This window comes from Aphelocoma coerulescens, chromosome 3 (genome assembly GCF_041296385.1).
Source record: "Aphelocoma coerulescens isolate FSJ_1873_10779 chromosome 3, UR_Acoe_1.0, whole genome shotgun sequence".
Lineage (NCBI taxonomy): Eukaryota > Metazoa > Chordata > Aves > Passeriformes > Corvidae > Aphelocoma > Aphelocoma coerulescens.
The window spans coordinates 13,532,307-13,550,648 of NC_091016.1; the positions used below are offsets into that span (position 1 = coordinate 13,532,307).

Sequence of the window (18,342 nt, forward strand, 5' to 3'; positions counted from 1 at the left end):
GGTCACCCCTCCTTCCTGCTGCTCCTTATGCCTGCAACATTGCCCCAGTTTCCTGCCCCCAGTGGTTAATTCATGAGCCCCTGATGGGTAAGTCATTCATCAGCCCTCAAGGCTTCTCCCCTGCCTGAGCCCACCTGAGTGGCAGCAAGCAGAGCACAGCTCCACATCACCTCCCAGCTTTTCCTGCTCCAACCCAATCCGGTTTGCATTGATGCAAGAAAAGAGTTGCACCAAGCTGCTCAGAAACAGGCCCCTCCGGTTATTTCCAGCTACTCCAAAACTCTTTGAAACCCTACACCAAGACCTCCCAGTGCTGCTTTTTCCCTGTGCTCCTATTCTTTTGTCCTTGCCTCCACCTCGGTGGCGGAGGTTTCTCCAACACCCAGCCACACACCCAGAGCTGCTGGGAGGAGGCAGCAGCCGCTGCAGCCCCCCAGTTCCCACCCAGCACCTTCTCAGCCAGGCTGCAGCACGGAAAGTCAAGCCCTGTAGCAGCAGTGGCAGCAGGGAGGCAGCAGCAGCTGCTGTACATTCAAAAAAACCAGCAAATTCTCTGCTGAAATGGAGAATTTGTTCCCCCTGCTTGAATGCTTCTGTCAGCTATAATAATAATATATCATTAATATTTATTATTATTATTAAGTCCAAGGATGATGCCACTTCACCGTTGCCTCACTACCTGTCACTTCACAGCATCTTGGTGTTGCAGGCACCTCTCACCCCTCCCCTACAGACCACCTCTGCCACAGCTGATGGATCCCGGGAGCTGGTTTTGGGGTGTCTAAGCTAAGAGCTGGCAGTGCCATGAGCAGGGCTTGCTGGGCATGACTTGCTGCTGTGGAGGACAAGCTGCTGCCTCCAGGGCTCCCATGGGCAACCTGTGTATTTTTGGGCTGGGGTTTAAAATGCTCCAGTGACTGCAGCATCAGCAAGGCATCCAGAAGAAAGCTTCACCACTGGCTTTGGATTTGCCTCTGGATGCCTTTCACCTCCCATCCTGCCACTGGGTCTGGAAACTCAGCTAAAAAAGCTGTAGTTGCCCAGCAGTGCTTGTGACTCAGTGCTTGCCAATTTGGGCACTGGTCAAGCAGTGTCCTGGGACCTGCTCGTCTCTTGAGGAGTCCCAGCACCTCCGAGTGGGGAAATCTGCGTAATCCCATGAACCACGGGGTCTCCTTCCTTCACTAAGGAGTAGGAAAACACTCATAAAAAACATATGTCTGATGTAGGCATAAATTGCACAGATGCTTTGTACTGCCTCTTTCTCAAGCCCCTTTATTCTGGAGGTTAACAAGTATTGTATTTTTATCTTCTTTCCTGTCTTCTCCCCCTCCTTCTTGGCCTCAAGCCTCACACCAGTAGCCTGCTCTAATAAATAATGTAACATCTGTCCAGGCAGTCGTTTGTGGTCTGATCTTATCTGATGGGTCTTGTCAGTGGAAGGGCTGAGCCAAACCTGCTCTGCTCTCTTCCACGTAGGAGATCTATTCCAATGTCCTCTGGGAGAGGTGCTCTGTTCAGGTATTGATCCTGTATCAGAGCTACCAGCACGTTGGAGCAACATTTTCCCACTCCGTGCATGAGATCCCGGCTCAGCACATGGAGGATGCATACGTGGCTTAAGGGAATAAAACCTCAGGGATCTAAGTACAGGCCTAAGGTTTTACAAGTGCCTGACTGTGTTTCTGATCTGGGGCCTGAGGGAATGGTGTTATTGTATTACCCAGCCTTTATGGAATTGCCATGGTCTGGTGGGAGCAGCCAGGCAACCGTGGAGATTTCCTGGGGCACTGGGCACATGGCCCGTTTGAATTCCCTTCAGTATTAGTTGGGCTGGGTTGGTCTGTCAGGACAAAGAAAGCACAAGGAAACCTGCACTGGAGACGCTTTCATAGCCAAAACTGCATTGCATGTGTCAAAACCTTGCCTTATTTCCCAATGTGGGAATAATTCCCAATGTTCCCTCTGTGGTCTGGGGGAAAGGGGCTGCATCAGAGCAACACAAAGCATCTTTTCTGGGCTGTGTACGAGGAGATGCAAAGCTGACCCTATGGCAAAAGTGTATTTTCATATAGGTGGGACTCCTTTAACAGGCATCTTTACATAGGTGCTGGACCCCACTGAATGCTGAGACCCCTCTGCTCCCAGCTGAAAGGACACCGGGGTCAGGACATAGGATTCAGTCCTAAATTTCAGAAACACTTTTTACAAATAAATCTTTCTCACCCTGAGAAAGCAGCGAAGCAATGTACCATGTGCACATGGGCACATACCCCCTGTGGGAGAGGAAAAATCCATCTGGGATCTGTGGGCTGGAGGAGCAGGAAAAACCCCATACTGAGCAGGCCCTTCTTGCACAGACTCCCCAAAACCTCCTTATTCCTCTTCCTGTCACTTGTGCCACACAGGCACAGCAGCCTTCTTTTGAATGCTACACATCTTATACTGATAATTTCCATAATAAAACAATTGTGGGAAAAAAACCCAAATTATCAAAATAAAAACATTTTTAAACAGTTGAAACATTAAAAAATATTTTTAAGTAACTTTGCTTTTGAAATTATCTTTGCTTTTAAAAACTACTTCAGTCCTAATTGAAAATGAGGAAGAAGTTGATTTTCAGGAGTTAAATGACTTGGAAACAGAGTGAAATAACTTTGCTTCGAGTTATCAAGTACCCAACTGCCTGAGCTGAAACAAAAAAATAGAGGGGGAAGGGATTGCATCCTAAAAACCAAACCAAGCCTGGGATGGGGATTGTGGGTGGTTTTCCTGCAGCACCATAGGAAGAGGAGGAAGAAGAGGCTCTGAGCACCCTGAGAGTTTTTCTGCAGTCTGGGAGTTTTCACCCAGCCACAGGTGGCTGCCTTCCAGCGCAATAAACTCCAGGGGCTGCAAATTCAACTCAACTCCAATCACCTTTTAAGTGTTTTATCTGCTGTCCTGACATGCATCTTTTATTGCCAGAGCTCTTGTGAAACTGTTTTGAAGCCCGCCCTGCTAAGCATATCCCCAGCTGAGTGGTTCAGCAGTTGTGGCAAGGGGGAACACATGCTCATGAGCCCTCTTAAATTCATAAGGAATGGCAGCCTTTCCTCTGGAAATGCTCTTTTGGAATGGTTCCGGTCTTAAGCAAAGGCAGGAGGAATGGGAGAGTTGCACATGTGGACATCTCATGGTAGGACAGATCTATTTAAGGTCTGTTCAGATCTAAGAGCAAGAACTCAGTTCATCTTGATCCTGTCTCTCCCTGAAGGAAAGGATGAAAATCAATTGCTCCCCATCCATGGTAACATGATGGATAGTGTCTGTGATAACTTTTCTTGTGAAAGTCACTCGAAGCCTCTCTCCTTCTCTTGCAGCTGGGATCAGCCCAATGGTTTGAGCTTCAAATACAGTTCTGGACCAGCAGCAAGGCCCTCTCAGGACCCACCAACCTGCACAGGGACCATCTTCCTGGGGGCACAGACAGTTTTTTAAGTCTCATCTATTATTACATGGCTCTTCAATCCTCCCTCAGAGGACAAGTTTGCCTCAGAGTATTCAAGTTTTCCTCCTCCCACCTGGTGAATTATTTTGGCATTCACAGCCCTATTATCTTCTAGTGTTTGGTGGCCTCTGAGTAAGAAGCCACCACCACTGCTTTGCAAGTCCTTTCATGCTCTTTACACATATCAGGGCTTCTTGTGCATGCAGTATTACTGGGCCTGCCTGGTCTCCAGATACTTGTGTGTATTAATGTGTATGAAGATGTCTCCTTACTCAGAGAAGAAAGTGCAGCAAGAAATACCTGTTCTGGCAACCTCTGAGTCCTTCCTACGGAGCTGTTTGAAGAGATGCCACACGAGGCAGCACCAGACTCTTCTTCTGGTCCTTGCTGGGATTCTCTGCGGCTTTGTCAAGCAGGAAATATTTCAGAAGCATATGAAAATGGTTCCCGAAACTTCAGTGCACACTTGAAGCATGTGATTTTTTCCTACTGAATACTTTCCTCAGCCACCTCCTCTTGAAATGCCAGCTAATCCTGTCTTCAGGCAAAACAACCCCCTCCCGCTGCATTTTGCAATAGGAAGCTGATCTGTGACTGCCCTCAGACTTCCCTCTATTACCATAACTCCTTCTCTCCCCATCAAAGCTGTTTCTTTAAGTACAGTGAGAAAAGGCCTTTTGGCTCACCCATCCCCCATGGCCAGTTTTCCCCAAGTGCCCATTCCCAGGTAGCCAGAGCCTCCTCCATGCAGAGCATGGTGGCCAGGGGCAAGGGGTGTGCTGTGTCCTGCCGTGGTGCACCAGGTGGTCCTCAAGGCTTGTCTGAGGCTGCTCAATGACCTCCCTCAGTGGTGTCATGGGCCTTTCAGAAACTGCCCGGAGAAATACATGGGTTTGGGGACAAGGTGCTGGTGGCATCAGGCAGGAGCACACCTGGATGCTCTGACTGCAGGTTCTGTACCTGTAGAGATGAAGACAGGCAGCCTGTTGAGCAATTCACGTGTGGAGGAATTCATCCCTGGGCATTCACATGGAGTAACCCTGCCATGAGGTGTCGTTACGTATGTGCTGTATTTATGGCTTCCGTAAACCATTCTCAGAGCCATAGAAGAAATCATTTTGGGATGCTCCAAGCTGAAGTCTACTTCTCTATGGTGATAATTTCACATTCCTGCTGTGCTCAGTGATCCTGGCTTTGAAAATATTCCAGTTTTCAGACAGAGGCTCACTGTGTTTCTATCAGTGATGGGGTGGGTTGAGAGTCTCCTGATGGTGCTGTCACCTGAGGTACGAATTTGGAAGCTGTGTCATGTGCCCAGCTGTGATGCCAGCTGAATGCTGCCCCTTGAATAAGGTCTTAGCTCACACTCAGCACAGTGGGATGAAGGGTATCAGTGTTGTGCTGCACTGTTCACTGAGAACACTGTGTTGAGCACCTTGCACAACTCATGAGGAGATGCAGACCAAGCCTTGAGGAGGTTCCACTCTGCAGCCCCAACTTTGCTTCACAGCAGCAGCTACCTGCTATAAATGGGCTCACTTGTCCTGCTGTGAGGACACCAGCCTTTTGCTAACAGACCAAGTCTCCAGGACCCTCAAACCCCCTCAGCCAGGCAGACCTGCACCAGAGATATCTCTGGGTAAGCAAGACAGTTCCTCACCTTTGAAGCCCAGTGAGCACCAGGTGTCTCAACCCAACACTCCTGCTCTTGGAGAGCTGACAGTGGGGGAGCCACCAAAGATCCGTGTCCCCACGTCACACTGACAGAAGCTCACATATCAAACTACTTAGAGGGTGTGCTGGCCACAGTCCAGGCTGGAGGACAGGCTTCAGAAAGAAGCTGTGTGTGAGTGGTGCGACTTGGATGGTTCCAGCTCCTGTCCCCTTCCAGCTTCTTGGAGCTGCTTTAGCACCCCTGGATATCCATGTTGTGACTCTGCAAGCATCTGCAATGACAGCTGCCAAGCAAGGTGCCAACTAATATGACTAAAGGAATTCACAGCTGGCCCCAGGATTGCCAAATCTCTGCCTTTGACTAGAAACATGTAGTGCTTTTCACCAGTGTCATGTGCCCATGGAAAAGATCACCCACAATTGGATAGCTCAATCCCTTCTTGTTCGTCCCTCACCAGGCCGTGAGGACTTCAGGAGCTTTGGGACTCAAAAGCGGCTGATGAAACCCCAGGAGCATGACCCAAAGCCCAGGCTGTGGGATGCTGGGGCTGTGCTTGCATATGCAGCACTGCAGGGAGCGGGAAGGAGAAGCCAAACAGCCCAAAGTGAGAGCTCACTCTCTGCTGATGTGGTGGCTGTGCCAGGCTGTGCCAGGCTGTGCCAGGCTGTGCCGTGCAGCCCCTGCTCAGCTGTGTGCATACGGAGAGGTCTCCTGCCTCCTTGCAAGAGCCTCCTCTTCACTTATGCATGAGCATCCAGGCAGCGTGTGCTTTCACATTCAAAGCAATTTGCACCTGAGTGCTCAATTCACTTAGACATGAGCAGATGAACAACTTACACGTGAGCATAAAGAGTCTTTAACAAGTGTTCTGTGCAGAAGGGAGGACTTTGGTGGGCAACCATCTCCTCCTAGCACTGAGTTGGAGCAGGAAAAATGAAGCTGGTGACTTGGAAGAACAGAGCTCTGGGGACACAGATGGAAATAGTGTTGCATTTCAATTGCCCTAGTGTTTTTTTCTTGCAGGCACAAGGCCTGACATTCCTAATAGGTGCAAGGACTGGGGTTTGCAATGGTTGTTTGTTCAGACTGCTGTGGCCTTCCTGGCTAAGTGTTTTGCAGGTATGAGTGTTTGCAATAAGTATTGCATCCAGCTTTTTACAACATTAATTCCTCCACCCTGGTCCTCGGGGACAATGGGTGAAATCATGGCAAGTACATATATTTGGACTTTCATAAGGTTGACCCTGATATTCTAGTCCATGGTGTAAGGGGTGGAGCTCATAACAGACAAAAATTGGGGCTGTAATGCTGATAACTCCCAGCCTTGGTTCCCCAGGGGCAAGGAGTGAAATTTTTGTGCATACGCACACGTTCTGTCTGGTGTGCTGGAAGCAAGAGGAGAGCTTGAAATTGTTATGTATCAGGATTGTGATGGTGTTGAAAGGAAAGCTGATAATGGATTTGTGTTCAAATGGCTTTTAAGGATGTTCAAATGGCTTTTAAGGATGACCTTCAAGGAGAGGGGTGATCTGGGCATGAACTGCAGGGATTACTGCACTCACCCATGGGTCCTAGTTAGCTCCCACAGGAGCACCCAATAGGTTCCTGCATGAGCACCCTACGAATTCATGCATGAGTCCCCAGTCAGTGCCTGCCCAGATCATCTGTGCCTGGGCAGCCCATCCATGCCCCCACGGCTGCCTGACCAATTCACGCCTGAGAACCCTTTCTGTCCGTGCATGAGCACCAAATGAGTCACGCATCAGCGCCTGCCTTGCTCACGCATGGGCACCCAATTAATCCATGGAGCAGCGCCAAGTTCATTTATGCATCGTCACCCAACCAGTTCATGCCTGAGGACCCAAACAGCTCAGAACAGGGTGGTGAGAAGGTTGTGTTGACTGGTAGTAACAGAAATAAAGTCAGGACTCCCCAGGTTGAGATTGTTTTGCCTGCAGTGCTACTGAGTCCTGATCACAGAGCAGCAAGGTCACGTAGGACCTGTCTCTGGGTCATGGAAAGGAGCTGGAAGGAGGGAGACAGGGGCAGGTTTTGTCCTGATGGTGATGCTGAGATCATTGCCTGACTTGCTGTGTAAAGGCACCCCTAGAGCACCACAGCTAGGGACAGGACCTTTGGGAGCACCCCCTTCTACATGCTCTTTTTACCCCTCTAATCAGCTCCCAAGATGAGTTTGGTGGCCCAGTCCATGGTCCGAAAGGCTTTGCCAGCCTCTTTGATCTGGACTTTTGGGGCAGTGGGAACCCTAGCTGCAGGCAAATGTGTTCTTTAGACAACAAGCTCTGTTTTTTTTGACTGCTGACTTTTAATTGCTTTACAGTGAGCACATCAATAAGGGGTAACCCATCTCACCCAGCTGCTCAGAAACTGGCCACTGGGCTAAGATCTGAGTTTTAGATACTGTGGTTTCTACCTCACAGGGGCCAGAGAATCCTGACTGTGACTGCCTCTGCCCCACAGGCATCTTATGGGGGTCAGGTTGTTCACCTGGGGCTTTCTGCACAGCACAACACGGCACAGGATCCTCCACCAAGGTAGGGGTTGGGTCAGACAGCCACTTTCTCGTTCTCTGCAGGCACACAGAGGGTGAAACTGCTGGCTCAGGCAAATGGCCACCCACAGCCAACCATTGCCTCTATTCAGCTGTTTGGGTGTTCCTGCAGATGCTACTTATTCGGTTGCCTTTCTGTTGTGCATCGCATGACCCAGCAAACACAAATAATTGACCGGTGCAGGGTTGAATGACAAATAATAATCAGGTAAGCACAGGCATATTTGCACAAGAAAGAGACAAAGTAGGTGGTGCCGAGGTTGGAGGCATTAAATCACTTTAGGAACAAACTCAGCAGAAATCCCCATTTATTTCCTTTACTTCCATGTAGACCTGATTCCTACAGATCTCAGCTAATTCGGGGAAACCCAGCTTAACCTTAGCAAAGCACGCACAGCGCCTTACAGGACCAATTTCAAATCTCACACCTCCAGAACCAGGGAGTGCTCTTTGCAGACATGGACCCTGGAGGCCAAATCCTTCTTCGGACTTTGCTCCTGGATGCTCCTGGACAGGGAAAACCAGTTTGGTGTGGTTGAGTCTGTGAGTGTCTCTGCCAGAGTGCCCAGCTCAACACAGCAAAGTGGTGGGGTTCACACAGGGAACAGGAGGCAGGGGGGGTGTGCTTGGGTGCTTCAATGGGTAATGGCCACCCCGAGGTGGCCCCTGCCATCCATCCCTGCCTGGCCATGGATGGAGCTGCCTTGCTCTGGCATGGATGTTTCGGGACAGGTACTTCAAGGGAAGGTGCACTTGAGCCCACCTTGCAGATGGAGGTTAACACTGGGAGGATGGGATGGGCTCTGTGCTCCTCATCCAGCTCAAATGGTGCATCCATCTCACATTCGAGGAAGAATTCTTCTCTCACATCTGCTGCCCACCTGGGATGCTGGAAAAAAAAAAAAAAAACCACCCTTTTTCTCTGCCCCTTTCTAATCTTTGTGGTAGGAGAAAGATTGTGACTTCAAAGGAAAAAGGGACGGGGAAGCCTAACCTCAGGAGATATTTAAAAATAAATTTAAAAAACAAAACAAAGAAAAAGGGTTTTCTCTTCCCAAAGCCTAAACTGCTTAAAGTGCTTTGCTGTCTTTTTTTTTTGGGGGGGTGTGAGGGGGGGGGGGGGTGAGGGGGTAGTTTTTGTTGGTTTTTTTTTTAAAGTTAGGCAGTTGCTCTGTCCCAGACAGACTTGAGCTGGCCATAAGGGCTGAACAACCTCTCACAACAACTCCTCAGCACCAGGATGGAGCATGGGCAGGCAGTGGGCAGGAGACTCTGCTTTGCATGGACACCCTGGTATCTGCCAAACACCCCTCCTATGGCTGAGGTCGAGCAGAGCTAGCAAAAAATTTACTCTTCCTCAATCCAGTTTTGCAACTGCTCTGCTCCAGGTTTGCCAAGCACCATGGCAGCAAGTGCTGGCAAACCTTTCTCAAAACAAAAGCTCCGTGGGGCTGGGTGAAGCTGAGAAGGGTCCTAAATTAATAAATGTAAAAGTAGAAGAAACCCACACCAGAGCAGTTACTTTAATGGAAATAAGCTGCTTGGTTTTGCCCTTGAAAGTTTATGGCGTTTAAAACAATTGTAAACATGTCAGTGTACATGGATACGGTTTCTATAGCAGCACAGCAACAGTTAAGGGCTTGCTCCCAAACATACCCCAAAGGAAGCTAAAAATAGTGTGTCTGCTGGATCAAAATCTGTATACATATTCGGGAAGACATACAGAAACTAGGCGTTTGTGAGCCTCCATCGTTTTTTCCAATTTTTTCCCTTATTTCCTCCCCCCTTTCTGAAGGGACTGGCAGGAAGGTGCTGAGTTAAGCAGCAGAATGTGGGAAGGGGTGTTGCCGGTGCTGGCAATCCTGTCCCTAGTCCTTCCCAGCCAGTGCCAAGCCGGGAGGATGCCGTGTCCTCTCCCCACCCTGACACAAACAGACCTATCAGCCGGGGCTTGAAGAGATACCTCCTTCTCTCCCCCCCGCTCCGTCCTCGTGGTTGCCTGGTTGCAAGCAATGCCTGCACGTTCCTGCCGCTCTGCCGCTGCCTCTGCCGCAGCCTGGGAGCCAGCAGAGCCGCTGGTTTCCCCTGGCAGCACGGAGAGGTTCAGGGACACAGCAAACACCGTGTCCCCACTCCCTTCCTGCGCTGGGGCAGGGTGCAGAGAGGGTGCAATCCTGCCCATCCCTGCAGCAGGGTGGGAAGGGCAGTGGGTGTGGGATTTAGGACTTGGGGAAGTTTACTCCTGCCTCTCAAAATGCATTAAAACCAGCTCGGGAAGCTGGATGCTCTGCAAAGCGGGACCCTGCTGGGGCAGAAGTGCCTCCTTCGTCGGCCAGCCTGGCCTAGGCACCCGTGTCCATTCCTGGGGTGGCTTTTGCCCACCAGCCCTGTCACTGGCAGCATCTGCTCTGGCAACCCAAGGCTGCCTTTGAAGCAGAGGGAGCTTTGCTCTTGTGGTTTGGCAGCGGGAAAAAGGCCTTTCTGGAAAGGAGGGTGTGTGCTCCTCAAGAGGAGCATTCAGAAACACTCCTGCGGCTGCATGGGAAGGGTTTGCAGTGACAACATCCTTCGGAGTGAGAGTGCAAAAGTCCATTGTGTTCCTAAGAGACCATGTGATGCGTGTCACAGCAAAAGCCAAGATGTGCAGCAGAGAAACCAGCCAAAATATACAGCAGATACAGCACGTCAGAGCCAGCACTGAGAAATCTAGCTTGATGCTAAGCAAGGATTTTCAGGGTAGAGAGAAGCACTCAGGATATGCCATGGGCAATCTCCTTCCTAAAGAACAGGGTCTTAATATTACGCTTTATTTCCATGCACTTTCACACTCAGGAAAATGCCAGTTATAAATGCTGAACGAAGGAACACTGAAAATTCCTCAAAGTGAAACTGTCTCACGTGTCCCTTATTTTATCTTTTTTTTTTTTTAAATCAGTCCTCTCATGGCAAAGCACCAAAGATATAATGGCATTTAAGTGTCCAACTACCCCACGGCAGTGGTGCCATACCCAGTGCATTGTTCATAAATGCAGCATCCCAGTGATCATTTCAGGAGGGATGCAGGCACAGAGAGCATAACTCACATCTCCTATCTTGAACAGCTCTACTCATGCTAAAGTGATTCTGCTTTTACAACATTAATGTTTTATGCTTTTTGTTTTTTCTTAATTATGAACAGGTGCCTTCCTGTGTTCTGAACACATGTTGCATGCCGCAGCAGTTAATGAGTGACTGGTCCCTGCTAATAAAATCTGCACAAGTGGATTTATTGTGGGCATTAGTTTGCAAAATAATCCCTTCATGAAGAAATGTTGTAGGGAAAGGCTTTGGGACTGTGGTCAGTATTGGGGAAATGGCTTGCTAGCAGGTTGAAATCATCACCCTGTTCAGCTTTCTGGGGATGATAATTGTGATCTCTCACATAAGAGTGAGAAATGGCATTTAGCATTGCTGCAGCATATCTAACTACAGAGTAATAGCAACTCACCTCTCTCTCTGTTTTTATTCGGCAGAGCTCAAATTCCTCTGTTTTCACAAATGGCATCACTGAAAGTTTTGTCCGTGTTCCCTGAGCAGCATTCCTAGTAAAATGAGAATCAAGCTGGAAGCAGCACAACAAACCATCAGGAAGGAAACTGAAGCAGCTGCATCACAACACCTAATTGCCTTTGTGATCTGTCTGGGATTTTGTGATTTTCCTACGTTTCATCCTGATTTAAGGCAAGCAAAGCACACTGCCAGCAAGGGCAGCGTGGCCACAACAAGGGCCTCAGAGCTGTGGGACAGGGTCCAGCTGCTCTCTGGCCGTGCAGCCCTGTGCTTTGAAGGATGGCTGTGGCACCACGTGTCCTCCTGCCTTTTGCTTTGCCCTTCCAGCTGTCCTATCCCCTGCCTTTAGGGTATGACTACCCTCAGTATGACCTGAATTGCTGTTTGTATGGGGACAGTGGGCACTGGGGCAAAAACACCCCCAGGCTGAAGCCTGGTTATGGCACGAACTACTTGCTTATGCAACAGAAGATGTAGCAATGACACCATTCCCAACGCAAATGGGAAGCTGGTGCCATGGACTGGACTTCTTCACCTGGTCCTTCCCTGCATATTACCCCCACTCTCCAGTTTCACTCTGCCATTGCTCTCAGTGCCAAAGAGAAAAGCTCTCCCCATCCCAAGACACCCAGAGAAAGACCATACCTACGCTCAGCCAGGGTTAAACTGCAGATTTGGCTTCACTGTTGCATTCCCAGCCACCTCCATGCAGGCTATGCCAGAGGAGAGCCCAGACACACTGTCTCCCAGCTGATTTTACTCATGGGTTATTTAAAGCAGACATTGATAGCTCTGAAGTCGCAGCAGCTGAGCGTGGCCGCCAGTGGCTAATGAAGGTGAATGTCAGGAGTCATCATCAAAGTGATTAGTATAATTAAACTGAGCTATGAAATGCCAGTTCCAGCAGCAGAGAAGTCCCTCAGAGGTTTGCTTCACTGGACTGAAAATTAGGTGCTTCCTTTGACTCTCCTGATGCACTATCTGGTTTTCCTTTGGTTTTCCTTTGCATCAGCTCTCCTGTTCTGAGGCAGTTGCTGAGCACTACCCTTATGTTGGCAGCTGCTCGTGATGTGACCATGGACAAACTGCTGCTTTTTTTTTGTTGTGGTCCCACTGCCCAAGCTGTAGAACACAGATGAAAATAGTTAGCTGCTTACCTGACAACGTTGATGGGCAGATTAATTAATATTTCTCAAGTGCCCTGAAATTTGCCAAGTATTATTGCTACATAACAACTGTTGCTACGTAGGGAAAACTGCTGCCACCAGACTCAGGTGTGGACACCACACCTACATTTCCTGGCCTCACAGGGGTCAAAGCCCAGCTTTGCTACGAGTCTGCATCCAAAAAAATCCTCCTTTTGGCCTCTCTGATGCTTTGCTCATGTTGCTTCTGCAGATTTTGTCATTCCCTTCGGTTTGTCGGGCAGTACAAGACAACACCATTGGTTCCATCTGTGTATCCCATCCTAGAGCAACACAAGGGATGCCATCTGCCAAGGCCAGGGGTGGGCAGCAGCTGGTCTTGGCATGGCTGGGCTGCATCAGAGCAAGGCTCGCTCCCAGCGGGATTTGCTGGCATGTGGATGCCGGGTGGCCCTGGAGCAAGCACATCTTCCTGGGTGATCAGCTGTGCCCAGGAACAGTGTCAGCACCCAGTCCTGAGAAGCTGCTTGGCTCCAGCCACAGAGGCAGCGAAGCAAGGGCGGATCTGCCAAGCTCTGTGATACCACACCTTAGTGTCTGAGTGACTCACAAGGCGTTCCACGATCATTTCATTTCTCTTCCCCTTTTGCACAACTGGGGGATGAGGTTTTAGAAAACAACACATTTGCCCCTCTACTTTCTAGTTTTCCTGCTGGCAAAGCCTTGTTTCTGATAGCTGTGAACCTTGGCTTGGTGGGCATCACATTGGTCACTCCCCCCAAGAAGCATGAGTGCTGCTGGCACTGAGGAAGAGGATGAGCTTGGGTTATACCAGTGGCTTTTGGGCCGTCATCAAGCCCCAAAGACAACACAAATATCAATAAATCAAGTGTGTCATGGGTGGCTTCCTGGTCCTGAATCCAGCTAACAATGTCCTACTGCTGTCAAAACCTGCTGCAGCCCCAGATGAGGTGTCCCCATCCAAAGAGCTGCCTCTGAGTGGTCTCCCACTCACACTACCTCCTAACCATGCCTGGTCAGTGCTTGAGTTCACCAGCCTGCTCCAAAATGGTGCTGAGACTCTGGAATGGGATATTTCATCGTCACAGACACAGCCAATATGTATTAGGGGCCATTCATCACCAAGCCATTAGAGGCCATTTGGTGGTGGTGGGGTTCTGGCAAAGACCACCAGCAGTGGGTTGAATGGTGTTGAGTCTTCCTCAGGATGATGCTGGACCCAGTGGAGCCCCCAGAGTCGTGGCTGGTGGGCAGGCAGAGCTGAGCACTTGCTGGGAAGGTGGGATGCTGGCTCCTGCTAGCGAGCCTGTACTTTCACAGCTCTGATTCATTCTGCTCAGCAGGCTGCCATACCCCGAGCCTGCAGACACCTTCAGAACAGGGCTTTTTCCTCTACGATACCCCAGTGGTTTCCTTCAGGAGAGCCCAAGTGAAACCGAGGGGCTGAAGGAGGGAAATTTTCCCGGCTGAAAGACAAGATCATGCCAAATGAAGTTCAGTGACTGTAAATGCAAACTAAAGTGCATTGCCAGGAAATGTTTTGATCCCTTAGGTGAGAGCAAGGGGATTTGGTGTCAGTCTTATCAGTCCAGGAATGAAACACAGCTATGAATGGCTGAGCATTGACCACAAAACCCAGGTGCAGACCCCAGAGAAGAGGCAAACACAATGGGCACTGGCAGGTCCAGAAAAGAAAGATCAAGAGCTGCCATGTCCCACAGGACTCCTCAGTTGAATGGAGAAACTGAGAGATTTGAAATACAACCCTGGAAGCTCATTGACAAAAGCATCTGCAGCTGGTAGGAGCCTTTCAGTTCCTCTCCCAATGTTACCCATGTCACCAGTGGTGTCTGAGCCTCCCTTTGGGTGCTGCTGGAGCTGCCCAGAAAAGACCTGGTGAGTTCAGCCAGAGCCAGGACACTGTGGGACTCTCTGTAGGCATCTCACAACCCTCAGAATGAAGGGTTGAAGGTGGCTAGGCCAGCCCGGCCTCAGGGGGACTTTTAATCAGGTCCTGGCTGCAAATCTCCCTGGAGCAATGATTAAACAAACCTTGTTTTGACAGAGCCCATGGTGGCCTCCTTCCCTTTAACTTCTTCCTTGGATTGAGAGACTTAAACCATCCAGAAAACACTGTATTAATCATATTGTTGGAGTGAGAAAGCCAAAGAAAGAGTATTACTCTGTTACCATGCAGCCAGCTCATGTGGCTTAAATCATAGCTACAACAAGCAGACCTTCTGGCAGATGAGTTCTCAGGCAGAAAACAGAGGATTTCTTCCATGACATGCAGAGGGGGAGAAAAAACACACCAAAAAAAAGACAAAAAAAGACCCAAACAAAAAAAAACAGACAAAAAAAAAAGATAGCATTGGCTGCTTTACTAAATGCAGGCAAAAATATATATACATCTGTGGTTTTGTGTGCTTTCAAGGACTCAGAATTTGATTTGTTTCTTCAACCAACTCATGGGTAGACATCTTGGACTCAGGCACAGCACAGACTGGTCTCTAAGTGTTAAATTGATAAGGAGACAGTGGCTGTTCCTCTTGAAGGAGGGTATGAGATGGAAGGCTGAAACATCCGGATGGATATGGGTGCTGTGGGTGTCCCCACTGCTTGCCAGTCCTTTTAAAATATGGGTAAGGTACCACCTCAGCATGTCCCTGCCTCACACTCCAGTGCTGGCCCTAATGCTGATGATGTTCTGGGCCAAGCCCCTTCATTTTTCTCTGCCTCAGTTTCCTGATGTGTAAAAGGGGCTGGAGAGCTCACCTATAAACTGGACCCATCCTATGGGTGCTGAGAGCACTCACATGCTGAAGTTTATGTACTGATTTTCTTACTACTTCACCCTCCAGCAGCTGTAGCGAGCGACGCGTGCGTGGCATTTTCCTTTCGCCTCATTAAAGGCATTTAAATATGCCTTGCTCAAGTAACACCTGCCTCCTCCATTTTTTGGGCTGTGCTGTGGGTTGGTTGAGGGGGAGATGCTGCCATGTCCCTCTCCCTGGGAAAAGGCTTGATGTCCTTCCACACGACATCTTCAGAGATCATGTTTTAGGGAAGAACAAAAGAAAGAGAAGACCGTGGGGAAAAGACTTTAATTTTGGGAGTGGATGTCTGGAAAAGCTGGGATGGGTGTTTGCATGGTCCTTGGGAGGACAGCTGTGATGCTGAGCAGCAGCCAAGCACCTTCTCCTGCCTGAGCAACCCAAGAGATGCACCTGGGAGGTGCTGGTGGAGGTCTTGCTTACTGCACCAAGTAGGGCAGAGTTGGTGGAGAAATCACTGCAAATGCAGAACAAATTTTCCCTCCAGATCCACATTCAAGGACAAGCAGTGAAAAACATCCCAGAGCCCATGGGGTGCAATCCCATCCTCAGTGAAGTGACAGCAGGAGGCTTTATGTTCTGCTTAAGCCTCCTCTTTTGCAGTTGTATTCAAAGGGAGGTCATCTGAAAGATCTTCAGATTTTGTCCCACATCATTAATTAATTAATGCATGTCAGGGGGATTGACACATGTCCATCCAGGTGGCCAATTCCTGTGACACCTCCAGCAGCATCCTGACTAAACACTGTGCTGGTACCACAGCTCCATCCCTGCTTCCCTCCCTCCTTGCTGCTTTTCTGAAGTGCCCCTTGATTTTACAGCTCTGCAAATACACTTTGAGAGGGTAGATGTTTGCTTATTAACTTAAAGCAAATTACATTTCTAAGAACTGGTGGAAGAACATAATTTAATCGGTGTATGCGATCGGCCTGATTGATTGTGGATGATTGCACAGCCACCCCTTTACTCTGCCTGAGTGCAGTGCAGGTGCAAGTGTGCACCACTGGGCATGGAAAAGAAAGAACCACCTGCCAGGCTCAGGGTGCTTCAATTTTTCTACCATGATTTGATGTTTAGCCCCTGACGAACCCAAGGCTGAGTCTGTAACAAGCTGAAGGAGTTAGCACGCTCCTTTGGAAAAGCCCGACGACCTGATCAGGCGACGTCTGTGCTCCGGGTTACAGCATCATGTCTTGTGTTTGACAGGCTCTTACCTCGTGTCCGTCAGAGCTAAATATTAATTTCCTCAACCCTTCCAAGAAGGAATTCAGCATTGACTTGTGATCTCAAATATTTTCATGCGACTGACTAATGACTTAATCACAGCTCGTGGCACTGAGCCATGCTGATTACCCACGCAGGCAGAAATTGCAGCATGTCGTGGCACCAGCAGCTGCCCAGCACCCTGTCATCATGCTCAGTCCCAGCAGCATCAATCCCCAAGGAAATTTGCTTGGGTGTAGGTTTGAATCCCTTGGAATCCTACGGGCTGGATGAGAAAGGTGATGCAAACTTCAGTTTTGTAACCCAGGGAGGCAGCCGGTTTAGAGAGGTGTGAGGAACCCCCATGGAGACACAGGTTCTCCCCCAGGAATGAGGGGCCTCTCCAAGGTTTTGGGGGACTTGGTGAAGTATTGTGGCAGGCTGAACTTGGCAGCCTGGGTCTGGAAAATGATCTGGGCATGGCCAGGAGATGCACTGAAGAGTTTTGGCCCAGCCATGGTGCTTTAGGGGACGCAGTGTTCAGCAGCGTGGCCCTGAGCCCAGCCAAGCCACTCTGTCTGGGGATCATTTTATTTAATAATATAGGCAGGGGCAGTGAGGTGTGAATGAACTGTTGCTGTTGGGGCCATGTGCAGTGAAGAGCAGCACAGAAACCTGGCCAAGAGCCTTCACTGTTTCCTCGTTGCCACAGTGAGATCACAGGACGATACGTGCTCTGATGGGAACATTAGAGGGGACCATGTGTCACTTTATTTTGCATCTGACTCAGAGAGCCTGTTCGACACGAACACTGGAACAGCGTGTGGCTGTCAGAAAACAGAAAATAGTTGTTTAAATATCAAAGATGATTTCAGGGCTTCAATTCGCTGAGTTGCAGCTCCAAGTTTCAGTGCTGGGAGGGAAAAACCGGTGTGAAATGAGACGGATCAGCAAAGGTGATGCTCTACCTACCTACCCTCCCTTCTCCAGGGAATTATCCATGGTGCTGGGTCACCTCAGGCCAGCTTGACTCCCCCAAAACATTGGGTGTTTTATGTTCCAGCTGCCTGCTGTCTCTCCATGTAGTGGTACAAGCTTATGGTACAAGGGTACATGGCAGGATCAGAGGGAAAAGCAGCCCCCAGGCTTCCTGCCAGCAAGGAGCTGAGTTCTGAGGCCCAGTTTTTAGCACCAGCTTCTCCAGACCTCTGGGCATGTCACAGAGGGCTGTAAGCCTTCAGTGGTGATTGCCCTTTTTCCATAGCAAGGGACATGTGTTAAATATAAGGAAATACCAAAAACAGTCACCAAACTCAGCTGTTTCCTTTTTTTTTTTAAAGTAGGGAGAGAAAAGCTTTCTAAAAATTGTTTCTCCTACAAGAGGAATGCTTTGTAATGCTGATTTGTCTCTTAAGCTTCCTCTGAAACGTCTTTGAGAAAGAAATGAACCCTGAGGCAGGATCAAGATGAAAAGGGAACCAGGAGCAGTGCTGAGCCAGGGGGTTTTGCAAAGGATAAATGCTTGCATGGATATAAGAAGGGATTGGGCCAATTCGTGAAACAGAAGTCCATCATGAAGGTGCTAATCTAGAGTTAAATAAAAGATGGTCAGCAACGGGACACAAGCCCTGGTCTGGCTGCAGGTGCTCTCCCAAGACAGGGCCAGGCTCAGCACTGGCATTGCTGGCACCTGGGGCTCATCCTCAAGGCAGCTGGGACAAGGCTGCAGCAGGGATACTGGGATACTGGAAATCTCTCACCATCATTTCGCCTTATGCAGGAGGGTGCTATGGCCAGGCAAAATCAGGAAAGAGCCTCCCAAGGGTCAAAGTGATAATCCCATCAGATACTAC

The 18,342-nt window shown here is 49.3% G+C and overlaps 1 long non-coding RNA gene across 1 annotated transcript; it reads right to left on the reverse strand.

The window, feature by feature from the left end:
* Positions 1-6,951: 6,951 nt before the first annotated feature.
* On the reverse strand, positions 6,952-12,042 carry LOC138107135 (uncharacterized). Its single transcript, XR_011149257.1, has 4 exons — positions 11,932-12,042; positions 11,225-11,338; positions 8,501-8,626; positions 6,952-8,244 (listed from the first exon to the last, which is right to left on the reverse strand). It is a non-coding gene; the product is annotated as an uncharacterized lncRNA (long non-coding RNA).
* Between the last annotated feature and the right edge of the window lie 6,300 nt (positions 12,043-18,342).